Source organism: Embiotoca jacksoni, unplaced genomic scaffold (assembly GCF_022577435.1).
Source record: "Embiotoca jacksoni isolate LCO1_2020_lvr unplaced genomic scaffold, fEmbJac1.0.p SCAF_20, whole genome shotgun sequence".
Taxonomy (NCBI): domain Eukaryota; kingdom Metazoa; phylum Chordata; class Actinopteri; family Embiotocidae; genus Embiotoca; species Embiotoca jacksoni.
In genome coordinates, this window is record NW_027185341.1 from 9,739,509 (window position 1) to 9,753,406 (window position 13,898).

At 38.3% G+C, this 13,898-nt stretch overlaps 1 protein-coding gene across 1 annotated transcript in view; it reads left to right on the forward strand.

The window, feature by feature from the left end:
- The window catches only part of LOC138202280 (urotensin-2 receptor), a 58,532-nt gene extending 46,697 nt beyond the window's left edge, over nucleotides 1-11,835 (forward strand). The window contains exon 4 of the mRNA XM_069156163.1: nucleotides 6,757-11,835. The gene's annotated coding sequence lies outside the window, so the exon portion shown is untranslated. The remainder of the gene's footprint in view (nucleotides 1-6,756) is intronic.
- The last annotated feature ends 2,063 nt before the right edge of the window (nucleotides 11,836-13,898 follow it).

Here is a 13,898-nt window from a genome sequence, read left to right on the forward strand (position 1 = left end):
GGCAAGTACTTATAATGTGTATCATTGAATTTTAGTATGAAGCAGTGGTTTTGGTTTGGGCAATTGTCGAGGACATGAATGTAAGTTACTATCCTAATAAAGTGAAGTGATGGGAACACTTGGACTTATTGTGGGTGGCATTGTTCAGGGGGCATTCTGTTGTCAAAACAAAACTTAATGATAATTTATGAAATGTATTTAATTCCAATAAATGTCTGAAATTTGACACGATCTTCCCACTATTCCCTGATTCAACTGAAGGGAAGGTGAAAAAGGTTTTTAGAAAAATTTCCACCAAGATGTTGACAGACCACAAAAATCCTCCACTTTCTGAAGTAGATTGTCGGACTTGGCTGCATATAGTTTAAGGGCGCTACCACACAAGGTACAATTAATCTGTATTTTGCACAATTATGATTTCCCCACTTCACCACTGACCAGCGTTCACATCACAACAATGTTCCATACCCAAGTATACTTACATCATTATCTACGCAGCAGTTGCATAAACAGTAAAAATGCAATCCAATTAATACAGTTCTTAAAACGTACTTTACAATAGAGAAATACCTCATGTTATTGCTGCTTTTGTTTTCGGTCCACTGACAAGGAGGACACTCAAAACACTTACATGCCTTCAAATGTTATCTCTCATGCAAATAATCAAATGGGGGCCGAGACATGTCTACATCCACAGATGTCTGAGGAGACAAACAGGGAGACAGAGGAGGCAGAGAACTGCTTGTTTATGGTTGAAAACGTGACAGACAGTAGAGTAATGTTTGACCTTAAGCCTGAACAGAGGTTCACTCCCTGATTTTGGTACAGCCAGCTTTAAAACTTGACCCAAGTCCCACCTCTACCAGAAGAAATATAAAGAAATATAAGAATAAATAAAATATGCTGAATGGGTACAATAGGAGTGAATGAGCTAGACATTTTAAAGTATGCTGATTGTGTCCCTATAATACAGAATGTTCTCTCAAGGGTTAGAGAAGCTTGTCCATCCACTGTAACAAACATGAAAGAGAAAAAGGTGAATTTAACAAGCAGAAAGCTAAAAGAAATTATTAAAAAAAAATAGGTCAATCTGATATTTGGCATAAACTAAACTAATATTAGATTGAGCCATTTAAAAGTAATTAAGGAGTCCAAGCGTGAACAGCATCTCTGACAGTAGCAGTGTGTTAGATAAACACATAGACAGAAATTAGAAAAAGGAAGAGGAGAGAAAGATGTTAGGTGAAAAACTGTGGATTCTTTGTGGAAAGACTGTCCAGTACTATCAGCAAAATATTACAGCAAAATCAGGACTCAAGGCGACTTCTGTTTGCAGTTTTTGTTTGTTTCTTAAATCAAGGGCTCCTTGCATTTTTGATATTTGTTTCATGATATACAATGGCAAAATTATGTCCATATAAATAGCAGTGTCTAACTGTATTTGTTACAAATTTACAGTCTTCAGTAGATGGTCATGTCCACCACCCCTACTATTGTATAGATCACTATTAAATTTGGATATTCATCGTCCTAAGAGTATAAATTCTTGTGGCGAGTGCTATCAAATCAAATACCTAAGAAACTGTAATTACTTTGTTTTTAATGCTGAATCCTTTCTCATTGACTTAACAAAAGTGTTTGAAAGAGATGATGAAAAAATTACCTTTTGGAAAGACAGCAGTGTTTAAGTTTTTACCTGGAACATATGGCGTCCCACAAAGCTCTTTACTTGGACCAATTCTTCTTAGAATTTATGAAAAATGTTGTCTCCTCTATAAAGACTTGTAATGTCCATCTTTATGCCGATAACACTGTTTTATAGTGATACTTTTATCACATACAACATCAAACATACATTAGTATTAACCAAATCCTAGTCATTTGATAATTAGTTTTAGTAAGCAAAAACAAGAAACAGTTACATCACATTTTTGTATTTTTCTAATTGTGCAATCTTGTAAACATTTTGAAGCGACAGCTGTGGCCATCTTTGTGTATGTTACTATGATTACACGTGCTGTTCTCCTCTATCACAGATTTAATTGAAAAGGCTCAGTGTCCATGTCCCCAATACTCTGCAGTAATACAACAGATGGACTCTCCTCAGTAAACAGTTTAAATGATCATTTCCAATCTCTCAACCTCCCTCTCTCTGTCTGTTCCTTTCACCTAGCATTAGCAGTAGGGGGCTTTAAATGAATACTTTTCGTCATAAATTTTGTTAATAAAATTGAGTCGTGCTGAGGACTGGCAAATTATATTTGGCTTTTTATATTGACACAAAATGGGGGTATAACATCGAAATGCAGGCAACACAACTCTTAAAGGTATTTCACCATCCTGTGAGTTCGAGGTTCGTCATTAATTATAGGTTTGGTTCATTCTCTATAAGACAGGAGCAACAAATTCAGTTACAAATCCCTCCATCATGAACTAACTGCCTACATTTCATCTCTGTCAGTTTTAAACACAAAAACCCACTCCAACACTAAGTCACACTGTGTTTCCCGGGTCAATTTTGAACTGGGTAGTACTTTTGTTTTTCTCTGCTCCTGGCTTCTGGAAAAATTCCCATGCACTTCCATGACCAAATCTACAACATGGTAACACTGGGGCATTTTAGCGAGCTAAGTTTCATTCTTTTCAGTGTAGTTGTTTTAACTGAATTTTTATATATTTGACTATTTATTAACAATTATATTTTAAGTTATTTTTTGCATAATGTTCTTTTATTCCATGATATATTGTTTTCTGAGGGTTGTGTATTATGTTACATGTATTTAATGGGATAAACTGCATTCAGATTAGGATCTCACTATCTCAAGGGAGACTTAAGTACAAGTTAGTATGTGTATTAGCAAATGCAAACCAACAAACTAAAATGTTAGCATGCTCACATTTGCATATGTACTGATCTGTCTGACTCACAAAGATGCTAGATTAGCTGTCGGCTCAGTCAACAATTTAAAATAAAATAATATGTCTTTGTGTTGATCTGTTGTTGTCTGAGTTTGTGTGAATACATACACACAACTCAGTTCTCACTCCAAACACACTCACTCACTGGGGAAAGTAAAAAGACAAATCGGTCACAGCATGTCAGTGTGATTTGATGTGTGGGGAGTGAAAAACAACAATGCCATAAATGCTTGAGTGGGAGTAAAGAGAAGCAGACAAAGACCAAGAGTTGGGAAAAATGTAGCCAGTGATGACTCAAAGTTCAGAAATGCCGATTATTTTGAATTTTGACAACTTAGGTTGATGTAATTACTTTTCAGTTAATCATAAATCATGAAAAATGTTTAGTATTTTCTCCAGGTCGGACTGGCAACTAAAATCTGAAAAAAAAAAGAATTGCCCCAGTTTCATGCACCAGATTTAAACTGACACATTGAATCCTGAATCCAAAAAACACACATGTACAATCTGTTAATTTGTATTGTTTGTGTTTACGCAAGTATGTAAAACAATTAAACAAATATTGTTAAGTTTTCCTTCCAATATTTGTATGTACAGAAAGCAAAAATTCTAAATTGGATTAATGTAAACTAATGATCACTCCTCCCCTAATTTGACTTGGTAACCTGCAGGCAAAAGTGTTTTCCACCTGTCTCCATAGAGGTCCTTGTCTGGGTTTTCTGTTTCTATTCATGTTTGTCAAGTGCTACATATTTTTAAACAGTAGGGATACATTAAATAGTGATGGAAACTACGTCATGCCATGGTGCAATGCACCAGTCGTGTTGCTGCTACTAAGATGACTTATTGAATATCTTTATCTGGACTTTATAATGCCAGGTTTGAGGGAAAAAAGACTGCTCATCACAAGACCAGCCAAGAAGGAAAATTCCCAAACTTCCTGCGGGATAATCCGAACCAGATTGTCACTGAAGGTAGAAAAATAGTGCCATTTTGAGGAATATATTTATCTGCTTTCTAGCGAAGAGTTCAACCATATACCAATTTAATGACCCAGCACAGTGATCTATCTCTTGACAGCGAAGAGAAACCGCGTGGATCCTCCGCTGGCTGTTTGGCCTGAGGTCTCCACTAACGAATATTCTAATATATAACTCATAGCAAACATAAAGAACAAACTATCATCTTTACAATTAAGCCTTTGTGTAGATTTAATGGGCTATATAACATATTAAGTAGATAAATATTAAAAGGTGCCAATAACAGGGATTTTGCTGCCTTTCGACAGTTTAGCGAGCTATTTCCCCATTTTTAGGCTTAGTGCTAAACTAAGCTAACCAGCTGCTGTCTCCAGCTACATATTGAGATTATGGACATGAGAGCGGTATCAATCTTCCTTCTTGAAAAGAAAGCAAATAAGGTTATACATGCCAAAATGTTAATTATTTGAAGGATTCAGTGTGGCTTATGTCAGAGAATGCTTAGTCTGTGCAGAAAGCTGAATCATAGATGCTACTCAGGAAAGACCTGACGTGAACCGTCCTGAAAGAGCCAGAAATTAGACGGGATCTAAATATAGCTACTGAACAACAGCACCACGCTGATATTGAAATACAGATATTGAGCTTGATATTTGGGATTTATTGTTTCATTAATAATACAGATAACCAAGCATCCTCTGTATTGTTTTTTGCACTCAGTGTGAATGAAGTGGTGAAATTAACTAAGCAAAATTAGCATTTTATTTACATCAAAGATACAGCTATTATTATTCAAATGACATTATTGTGACCAGTCTTTTCTTTGGTTCTTCTGTTTGTTTTTTTCCTGAGGCAGGAACAGATAATAGTCCTGTGCTTTTGTACATAAAAAAAAACAAAAAACATCCCTTTTGATTAATGAATTATTTCATCAAGGTGCAACAATCAGCGAAGGTCTCCTTTGTTGCATTCAGATTTCACTTATCGCCAAGTCCTTGTGAAGGAGGTTGAGGACAAAAAATTGTAATATTTCCTTAGTTTAAAATTAAAATGAAGTCGAGAGCAGACAAAAAATAAGAGATGGTAAAATGCTGGATCAGCTGTCAATCATGCGTACCTTTATTCATCCCAGGATAGGTCTGATTTGATTGATGTCATGTATCCACTGCATGCATTGGATGTAATTTATTCAGAGACGGGTGTATATAACATCGAGTGAATGCTGTTTACTCTTTGTGTACAGTGGAGATAAAGTTGAGAAAAGATGAATGGTGGAGGAATAAATGAATTTGCATCTGACCCATTTCCATTTCATTTGAATAAACAGTAGAGGAGTTACAACATGCAGATACAGTTGTGAGTGTAAGCTGTGAAGAAATTAAAAGTTGTGAATCGAGGTGGACATAAATGTCTATGTCATGTTGAATGTCTGAGACTAAAGGTGAGTGCTGACACCTGAAGCTGTCGTGGAAGGTATATATTATCATATATCATATATTACGAACATTATGATCCTTTAAGTGGTGTTAATGCATAAGCACTTGGGAGCACTGACTCTACCTGTAGCACTGCTATTAGCCTAACTACACTTAGAAGGTCGGCACTTCCAAGTCTGAGGCCATGGTGATGTGCTGGAAAACGGTGGATTGACGGAGAGCTCGCCCCAAGCGAAGGAGTTTAAGTATCGGGGTTTTGTTCACGAGTGAGGGTAAGACAGGAGATTGACAGGCAGATTGGGGTGGCAGCAGCAGTAAAAAGGGCGCTGCACCGGACCGGTGAAGAGGGAGCTGAATCGTAAGGCGAAGCCTTCAATTTACCAGTCGGTCTACGTTCCGACCCTCACCTATGGTCACGAGCTCTGGGCAGTGACCGAAAGAATGAGATTGTGGTCACAAGTGCCTGTCGTGAGTTTCCTCTGCAGGGTGGCTGGGTCAGGTCAGCCTTAGAGATATGGTAAGGAGCGGCGACATCCGGAGGGAGGTATGAATACTTCACGTCGAAAGGAGTCAGCTGATATTGCTCAGGCATCTTATCAGGATGCCTTCTCGGCGCCTTCCACTGGAGGTTTTCGAGGCAACTGGGAGGAGACCCAGGGTTATACCCAGAACACGCTGGAGAGATAATATATCTCATCTTGCATAGGAATACCTCGGGATCTCCCAGGATGAGCAAAACAAATTTGCCGGGGAGAGGGAAGTCTGGGAAAACTTGCTCGACCTGCTGCCACCACAACCCAACCCCGAATAAGCGGAAGATAATGGATGGATGGATGTTAGTTAAAATTTTGTAGAAATTACAAGAACACATACATTTCCTCTGTTTAACCCAAACATATAGCCAGTTCAGATTTTGATGTAAAAAATAAAACAATTTAAATAAAAAGCTGTATGTGTGGCTCTACAAAATCTCCATCCTGAAGAGACTTGGTTCATCCAAAGTGATTATACATAATGTATGAGGATAAACTATGTTTTGGTATAAAAAAAAATGCCTGAGGGATAATGGCAGAGACACCGTAGGCACCGTTCACCACTAATCTGATCATACCAGGCAATCCTGTTAACTATGCTCTCTAAAGCATTCTATAATGATTTATTTGAGCTTGAATTGTGTGTGTGTGTGTGTGTGTGTGTGTGTGTGTGTGTGTGTGTGTGTGTGTGTATGTGTGTGTGTGTTTAAAAAAAGATGTGCCTACACTACCTCTCTCAATGCACACAGGAACTGATAGCTGCATCTGTGCTATTTTTACTGACGTTTCCAAAGAGACCATGCTCTGCAAACACTAGGGAGTATGTGTTTATGTGTGTGAGTGTTCAGAGGATTTACAGCCATGCTCTGTCTTATGTCTCCCTGATAGGTATGACTGAGCTGAAGAGGTGGAATAAAGGACAGGAAGAACCTGTTGGAGATCCAGTATTGGTACCGGACTCTGAACTCTTCATCCCCTCAATTGCAGACGAAGAAGACAGTTATATTTTGTATTTGTTTTTGTAAATGAAGGAGGACAATGAAGTTGAGTGAGCGCCAGCATGGACTAATTAAGATGCTGGCTGCTAATGTTTTAGACTGTGTACAAAACAGACACCCTCACATCTGTATCCATCACTTCCTGTGATGTGGAGAAAGAAGTTAGCGTCTTACATAACAAAACAAAGGCCTCCCAACGTTTAGGGTTTTCTTGTACGTTTACTCTCTTGTCTATTACATTGGGAAGTCCTGCACGCGAAAGTGTCTTTGAAACCATAATTTCTTGGTGACTAAAAAGGGATGTGCACACAGCAGGGGAGTAATGCTGCTGACGCACAAGTGAAGTAAACACAACATTATCGAGACATCAGTGGTTTGATTTAATTAAAGACAAAAGAGAGAAACAATATTACAGTCAAGCTGCAGTGAAAAGAATGCATGATGGCTTCAGCTGCAGCATCCTCAATGTTCCTGTTTTGGAAAATTTGGTTGACATTTTGGGGAATATGGTTATTTGCTTTGTTGTTTAAGAATTTAATGAGAAGACGGATACTATATGCACCTTAAATGCAAAACTACCTTTAGCAGCTGGTTGCGGCAATGTGTAAAAGGGGAAAACTGCAGACCTGACTTTGTCCAACAAAATCCACCTCAAAGCCCCCAAAAGAACCTTCATTTGACCTAAATTAATGAAAGCATCATATTCAACCCAGTATCTCGGCAAAGCGTGAAATAGACACGCCTGTCCACTACAAAACATGAGATAGCTATGGTTGATGATGTCTAGCCGTGACAGTTACACGTTTTGCTGTAGTGGCCTGTAGCTCTTTGTAGGAAAATTAAACCTACTGCATAGTTTTGACCATGTGACTTACGGGAAAAGTAAACCATTAGCAAAAATACATGGTTGGTGTTTGGGGAAAAAACAAGCAACTAAATTTGTCACCTACTGGATTTAAACTCCATCATCTCGCATGGCAGTCTGTGATTAATGCCTCCAATCCAACCCTACTGCCTCCTGATATGGCAACTTGGTCTCAAGTTCTCTGTTGCCGCACCATGGTCACTTGACCCTTCATCACATGAGATTTACGTGCTTGTAAGTTTTCACGCCCACAAAGCGTGTTTTAGACACGCTGGTCGACTACAGTAAAATATGTAACTGTCACATCTCGACATTGCCAAGCATAGCTACGTCATATTTTGCTGTCGAGTACTGGCGTGTCTATTTCACACTTTGCCTTGATATTGTATTGTCATATTTACATTACAGATACGAGAGTGGCATCAATCTTCTTGTGTCACTCGCAGTGAGAAAGTGAATAACTGCATTTCCCAACATGTTTGAACTAAGGCAGTGTTCAAAACAGACAACAGCACTGTTTGGAGAAGAAAATGCAGCTCTTCAGCATAAAAAAAATCACAGTCGTGCCACAAAGACTTTTAATCTGGATCTACTTTGGCCACAACTTATGAGTGTGAGGAGTGTTTTAGTATCTGAAAGGCTGTTAAACTCATTGGTTTATGACTTTATGACTCCAACTGCGTCTCTTGGATCGTAATCAAATACTGCATTTTTTAATGCGGTGCTGTCCTCTGTCTAAACACCCAGACATGCTGGCAGTATTCTTTATCATTCTTTCTTTCAACAAAGTCCATGAAAAGACAAAACCAACAGTAAATTGATTCCAAATATTATGTGTGTACCCAAAGCCAAAGCCTCATAATCTTATTCTTCTTTACAATAAAGGTCCATTCTAAAAAATATATATCAATAAGTCAAACCAGCTGACATATAAATGGTCTGCACTGGTATGGCACCTTTTCTTTTTCTTTTTTCCCTCAAACCGCTTTAACAGCAAAGTTAAAGTTGCCTCCCATTGGGGGCAACTTGGGGTTCAATGTCTTACCCAAAGATACTTCTGTATGTGGCAAGGAGGACCTGGTGATTAGTGGGCAACCCGCTCTACCATCTGAGCCACAGCCACCCACATGTCCATTCATCACCATCAAAACACACCAGTTAGTTTATATTGACACCCCCTCCACTACACTGCCCTGCTGGGGATTAACACACAAATGAAATAGTCCCCCCAACAAATGCATTATTTCTTCCTGTATAATAAGTTACAGTATCAAGCTGTTTTGTAAAATTATTTAGGCTTTAAAAAAAATATATATATATATATAAAGCATGAGGCTGAAGGTCACAGACATGACAGAGACGTTGTAAAGTATTAGGGGATGGACTGATACATTGGTGGTTTTGGTCTTTCTGGGAATATATAGAATAACACCAGCCTTAGAACATTAGAAACCTGCTTTGAACATTTTTCAAACTGTAAAAAAACTGAACAAAATAAATGCTTGAGAAAAAAAAAAAAATCAATTCCCCATGTTGATATTGTTGCCAATGTAATTCTTCTGTTTACAGATATTTGAATTCCTCCGCATGTCAATACTGCTTTTTTAACGCTGCTGTGCGATGCTATCAATTTGTACAACATCCTAACAAAATACTGAAAAAAAGCAAAAGCATTTTGTGTGTGTGTGTGTGTGTGTGTGTATGTGTGTGTGTGTGTGTGTGTGTGTGTGTGTGTGTGTTTTGTATCGGGTCTGTGAGGCTCCTCTGAAGCCTCTATTGTCATCCCGGGGCCAGTTTGATCATCATCATTGTGGCTTCAATTCAGATAAAAGAAAGAATACAAAGCGCACCAACAGGAGTTGCCGGTAAGAACCAAGCTGTTGCATCTCTATTGATTTAACTCCCAGTGCAGCAGGAGACAAGCTGCAAAAATTGCACGGCTGATGCATATTTAACCAATCTATCGTCTGAAGAAATCTTGTTCTTGGATTTGGGAGGTTTTGAATGCAGGAGCTTGAAAAGTGGGAGAAAATCACACAGAAGAGAGCCTTTTATATATGTATCCTGCTGGCTTTTGCGCATATGTACACCGTATATAGACACCAGAGAAATGAACAATGGTTATGATCAAATGCAGTGGAGTAAAGCCAGGTTTCATACCCTGAGATTCAGTCTGCTATTTCATACCGGCCGCAGATGGAGCTGCCCACAAGCCACGAGGCATGACGAGGCTTGCTGCTTTGCTTTGACAGTAGTAGTTTGGCAGTAGGTGACTTGGAATACAAGAAAAGGAAGTGATAATCCTCAGACTGTATAATTCTTCTGGGCTCCGTTCCAATGTATTTCAATAACTGAGCTTGAGCGAGTGTTAAAATGTGGTCTGCATTTTTGCTCTTGTCACATCTAGACAGCAAAACTGTAGTTTGTGCAGTGTGCAAGATTCACAGTGTAATTCATGGAAGAGCTTGGACACTGTGTTAATAAAGAGTAAATCTGATTTGCAATCCAAAACTAATCATCACGTCTGAATTGCCCCAGTCCTTAATTCAAAGTTTCATTCATGGAATGAGGAGTGGAGTTTAGTGGACTGTGGCAAAACCTCTGCAGAACTCAATACTATCAAAAGAAAAAAATTGTGTGTTTTCATAAATTTGATTTCTGTTATATCTCCGTCAATGTCTACGTAAATATATAACAAACCAGTTTTACACATTAAGATCAGTTGACTTGTTACGGATGAAGCTGCTCAGCCTGTAAAAAACTTTGTATTTGGTTTTCTTTTGAAGGGAAAGTCTTTCTGAAAGTCTGAAAAATAATTGTCAATAATTGACCAAAATTACTTATATAATTGTAAAATGTATCCAATCTGCTCAGGTATGTTCAAGTCAAACAATCACAGGTCCCTGATTCCGTCTGTAAAGTGATTGGTCACTGTACATAAGATACCACCAAACCCACAATTTTCAATATCTTACCAGCAGATAGAAAGAAATAGTCGTCGCATTGGTCCTGATGAATTATTGTCCAATATTCTCTTGATATATGGATTTAAAGGCAAATATGTTGTCTGTAGCTCCAAGATTCCAAGTTTCTTCATCAGAAACGTATTCTGTTCAACTCTGCTGCATGATGCTGAGCAGGTAACTTTCTCTGAGTGTCAGAGTGTGTTGGCTGGAAATGATACTGTGTTCTTTCAGCGTAAATGCTGTGTTGCATTTGTGTGCTCAGGTGTTGTGAGTCAAAAGAAAGACACAATTCGATGAAAATCCCCCCGGGGTTGAATGAACTGATGCAAAGGTGTATTAGAAATGTTTCAAACTGAACAACAACAACAACAAAAAAATCACTCAATTCACAGGTTTTTACTTGACAGATGTCTAGCATCTGGAGCATCTGTTTCTGTCTCGATAAAGTCTATCAGGAAATTGACTGTTTCAGAGCAAATAAACACAAATGGTCCAGTGGGGGAAATTTGACAGACGACAATTCTTTATTTATTTTTTTTTGCTTTCAGTCTGAACACGTTGCATAGAACAATAGAGTTGTCTGTTGATTGTCAGTGGGTTTAGCGCTATAAATCTAAACCCATTGCTGTTACAATGTTTATAATTCCTCATAAATGTGTTTCATTTGTGGTTAAACAAACTCCTGTTAATCTAATCTCACTCAAGCCTTAATTATTTGCTCTTAAAAGTCTTTCAGACAGGTTCCTTCACAGCAAGGACATTTCAACCCGCACGCTTAATATTTCTCTATCAAATCAAGCTCAGTATACAAGAATCACAGGGTTAAGAAGAGACTTTTCCACGCATGCTAATGAAGACACTCAGGATATTCATGTTATAAGTGCTTATACTTGTAAGTGACCATTCTTTAATACATTGTGTAAATCTCCACCTGCTTAATTAGGTTGTCGTATGATAAAATAATTGATCATTCAGTCCAGTCAGGGGTTTGTCTGCCCTTGGCTGATATTGTATTTGTATTCAATTACATTCCCCCTGTGGGTGACAAAAAACCTGGAGCTACACTACAGTGGAAAAGTGATGCTTTTATCCTTTGTCAACTGAAGACAATGAGTGATGTAAATTATGTGCTCTCTTATTAAATAAACTGTTTGACTTCTCTGTGTCTGTGTCCTTCATAGAACAGATACTAATCTCCATAATTAACTGGTTTAATCCAATTTCCTATTTCACAATGTACTATAAGTCATCTGAAGGAACCTGTTCAACATCCCTAATGATGCAAGAAGAAAACTAGATAGTTTGTTTACAAACTTCAATGACAGCAGAATATTTGAAAGAAATCTTTTTGAAAATGTATAAATATAAAAACTGAGTTTGAGATGATTTCTGTGTTCCCTATTTAGTATGAAACAAGAAGCCAACATCAACATTTGTGAGTGTTTACCACAAAGCTTGCTAGCATGCGCTGTGGGGGTGCTAGCTAGAAATATGCCATATTAATACAAATATTCATGTTAAAGTGTTTGGACGGAATTAATTTTGTTAATTCCCCCTGTTTATGACATTCATGAATTCCCAGTAAAAAGTCCATATCTCCACAGGTTCATTTTATTGATGGCAATTTGAATGCGCAAAGATATCGTCGTGAGACCGATCGTCGTGCCATTCATCGGCCACCATCATTTAGCAGCATGATACTGCACGGACACATGTTGCAAGGATTTGCACAGAATTCCCGGAGGCTAAAAATATCCCTGTTCTTTCACGGCCGGCATATTCACCAGACATGTTACCCAGTGAGCACGTTCGGGATGATCTTGATCAGCGTGTAGGACAGTGTGCTTCAATTTCTGCCAATATCCAGCAACTTTGCAAAGTCAACGAAGAGGAGTGTTTTTCTGCTCATCCACCCACAGGAAAAATGCATATCTTTAGCCATATGTGTCTATTCTTTTAGAATTTCAAAATATTAGAATTCAAACATAAAACAAAGTCTGACCAAATTAAGTGAGTGGGAGCTGTTGAACTATTTTTTCTGAGCCGGTAGTGTAGCTTTCTACTTTCAACAAAACTATTGTGTTGCTGTGACTTAAATACCTCCAAAGATAGGTTACTTCTTGTTTCATAATCGAACCATTTCAAAGCAGATTCTCCAACACTAGCTGAGTAAATGAAAAGTGACGAGGCTCTCCTCAGTTCAACAGCTCTGGTGGACATTCCTGCTGTCAGCATTTCAATAGCACACTCTCTCAAAGGTTGTGACATCTGTTGCATTGTGTTGCACAATTAAACTGCACATTTCAGAGAGGCCTTTTATTGTGACCAGTCCAAGGCATAGCTGTGCAATAATCAGGCTGTTTAATCAGGATCCTGATGTGCGGCTGCTGTCAGGGGGATGAATTATCTTGGCAAAGGTGAAGAGCTCACTGACACAGATTTTAGAAAATACGACATTTCAGAAAAATGCAAGCAAAAACAAAAGTGTTGAATTCATATTCTTGTTAAGTGTGTAAATGTTTTGAACACTTTGTGTTCCTCAGTTGTTAATAATAGGCACAAGCTAAACAGATTTAAGAACAGTTCATTCACTGCTGCTGCTCCATTCCTGTTGCCTGAAGACACATGTGCACAATCCTCTAAATTTATTAAGAACTGGGTCACTGAGGTCTTTGACATCATGCAAGGATAAATGGAGTAGACTGGGCTGACACGGAAATATAGACTCTGTGGAAGACAGTAATGAGTTACTGTACATCAAATTTAAAGCAGTAGCTATGCTTTTAGCCCAGATTTGACTGCCCTCGTGAGATTAAGTTATCATCATCATGAATGCCAAGTCGCATAAAAGTCACTCACAAGTCACACAAGATATCTGCCAGTCATGTCATGAATTTCCTAAAATTAGGTGAAAAACTACTGGATGCCAAGAGAAAAAAATAAATATACTGTAGAAAGCCACACTACAGCTACACTGTCTGACTTTTTGTCATCCAGGCATTAGCAAATAAAACCGCAAGTATAAATTTACATCATGCAAAATGTACTCAACTCTTATTTCACAAAGTGCTGAGGGCTCTTTCTCTCTCTTTGCTGAGTGCAGTCTCTTAACTGGCATCCCAAGAGAGCCATTGCTGATCAGCAGTTCAGTACTATGCACACTCTTCAGGCCACTTTACAGGCCCGAAGCAGAAATTAGCA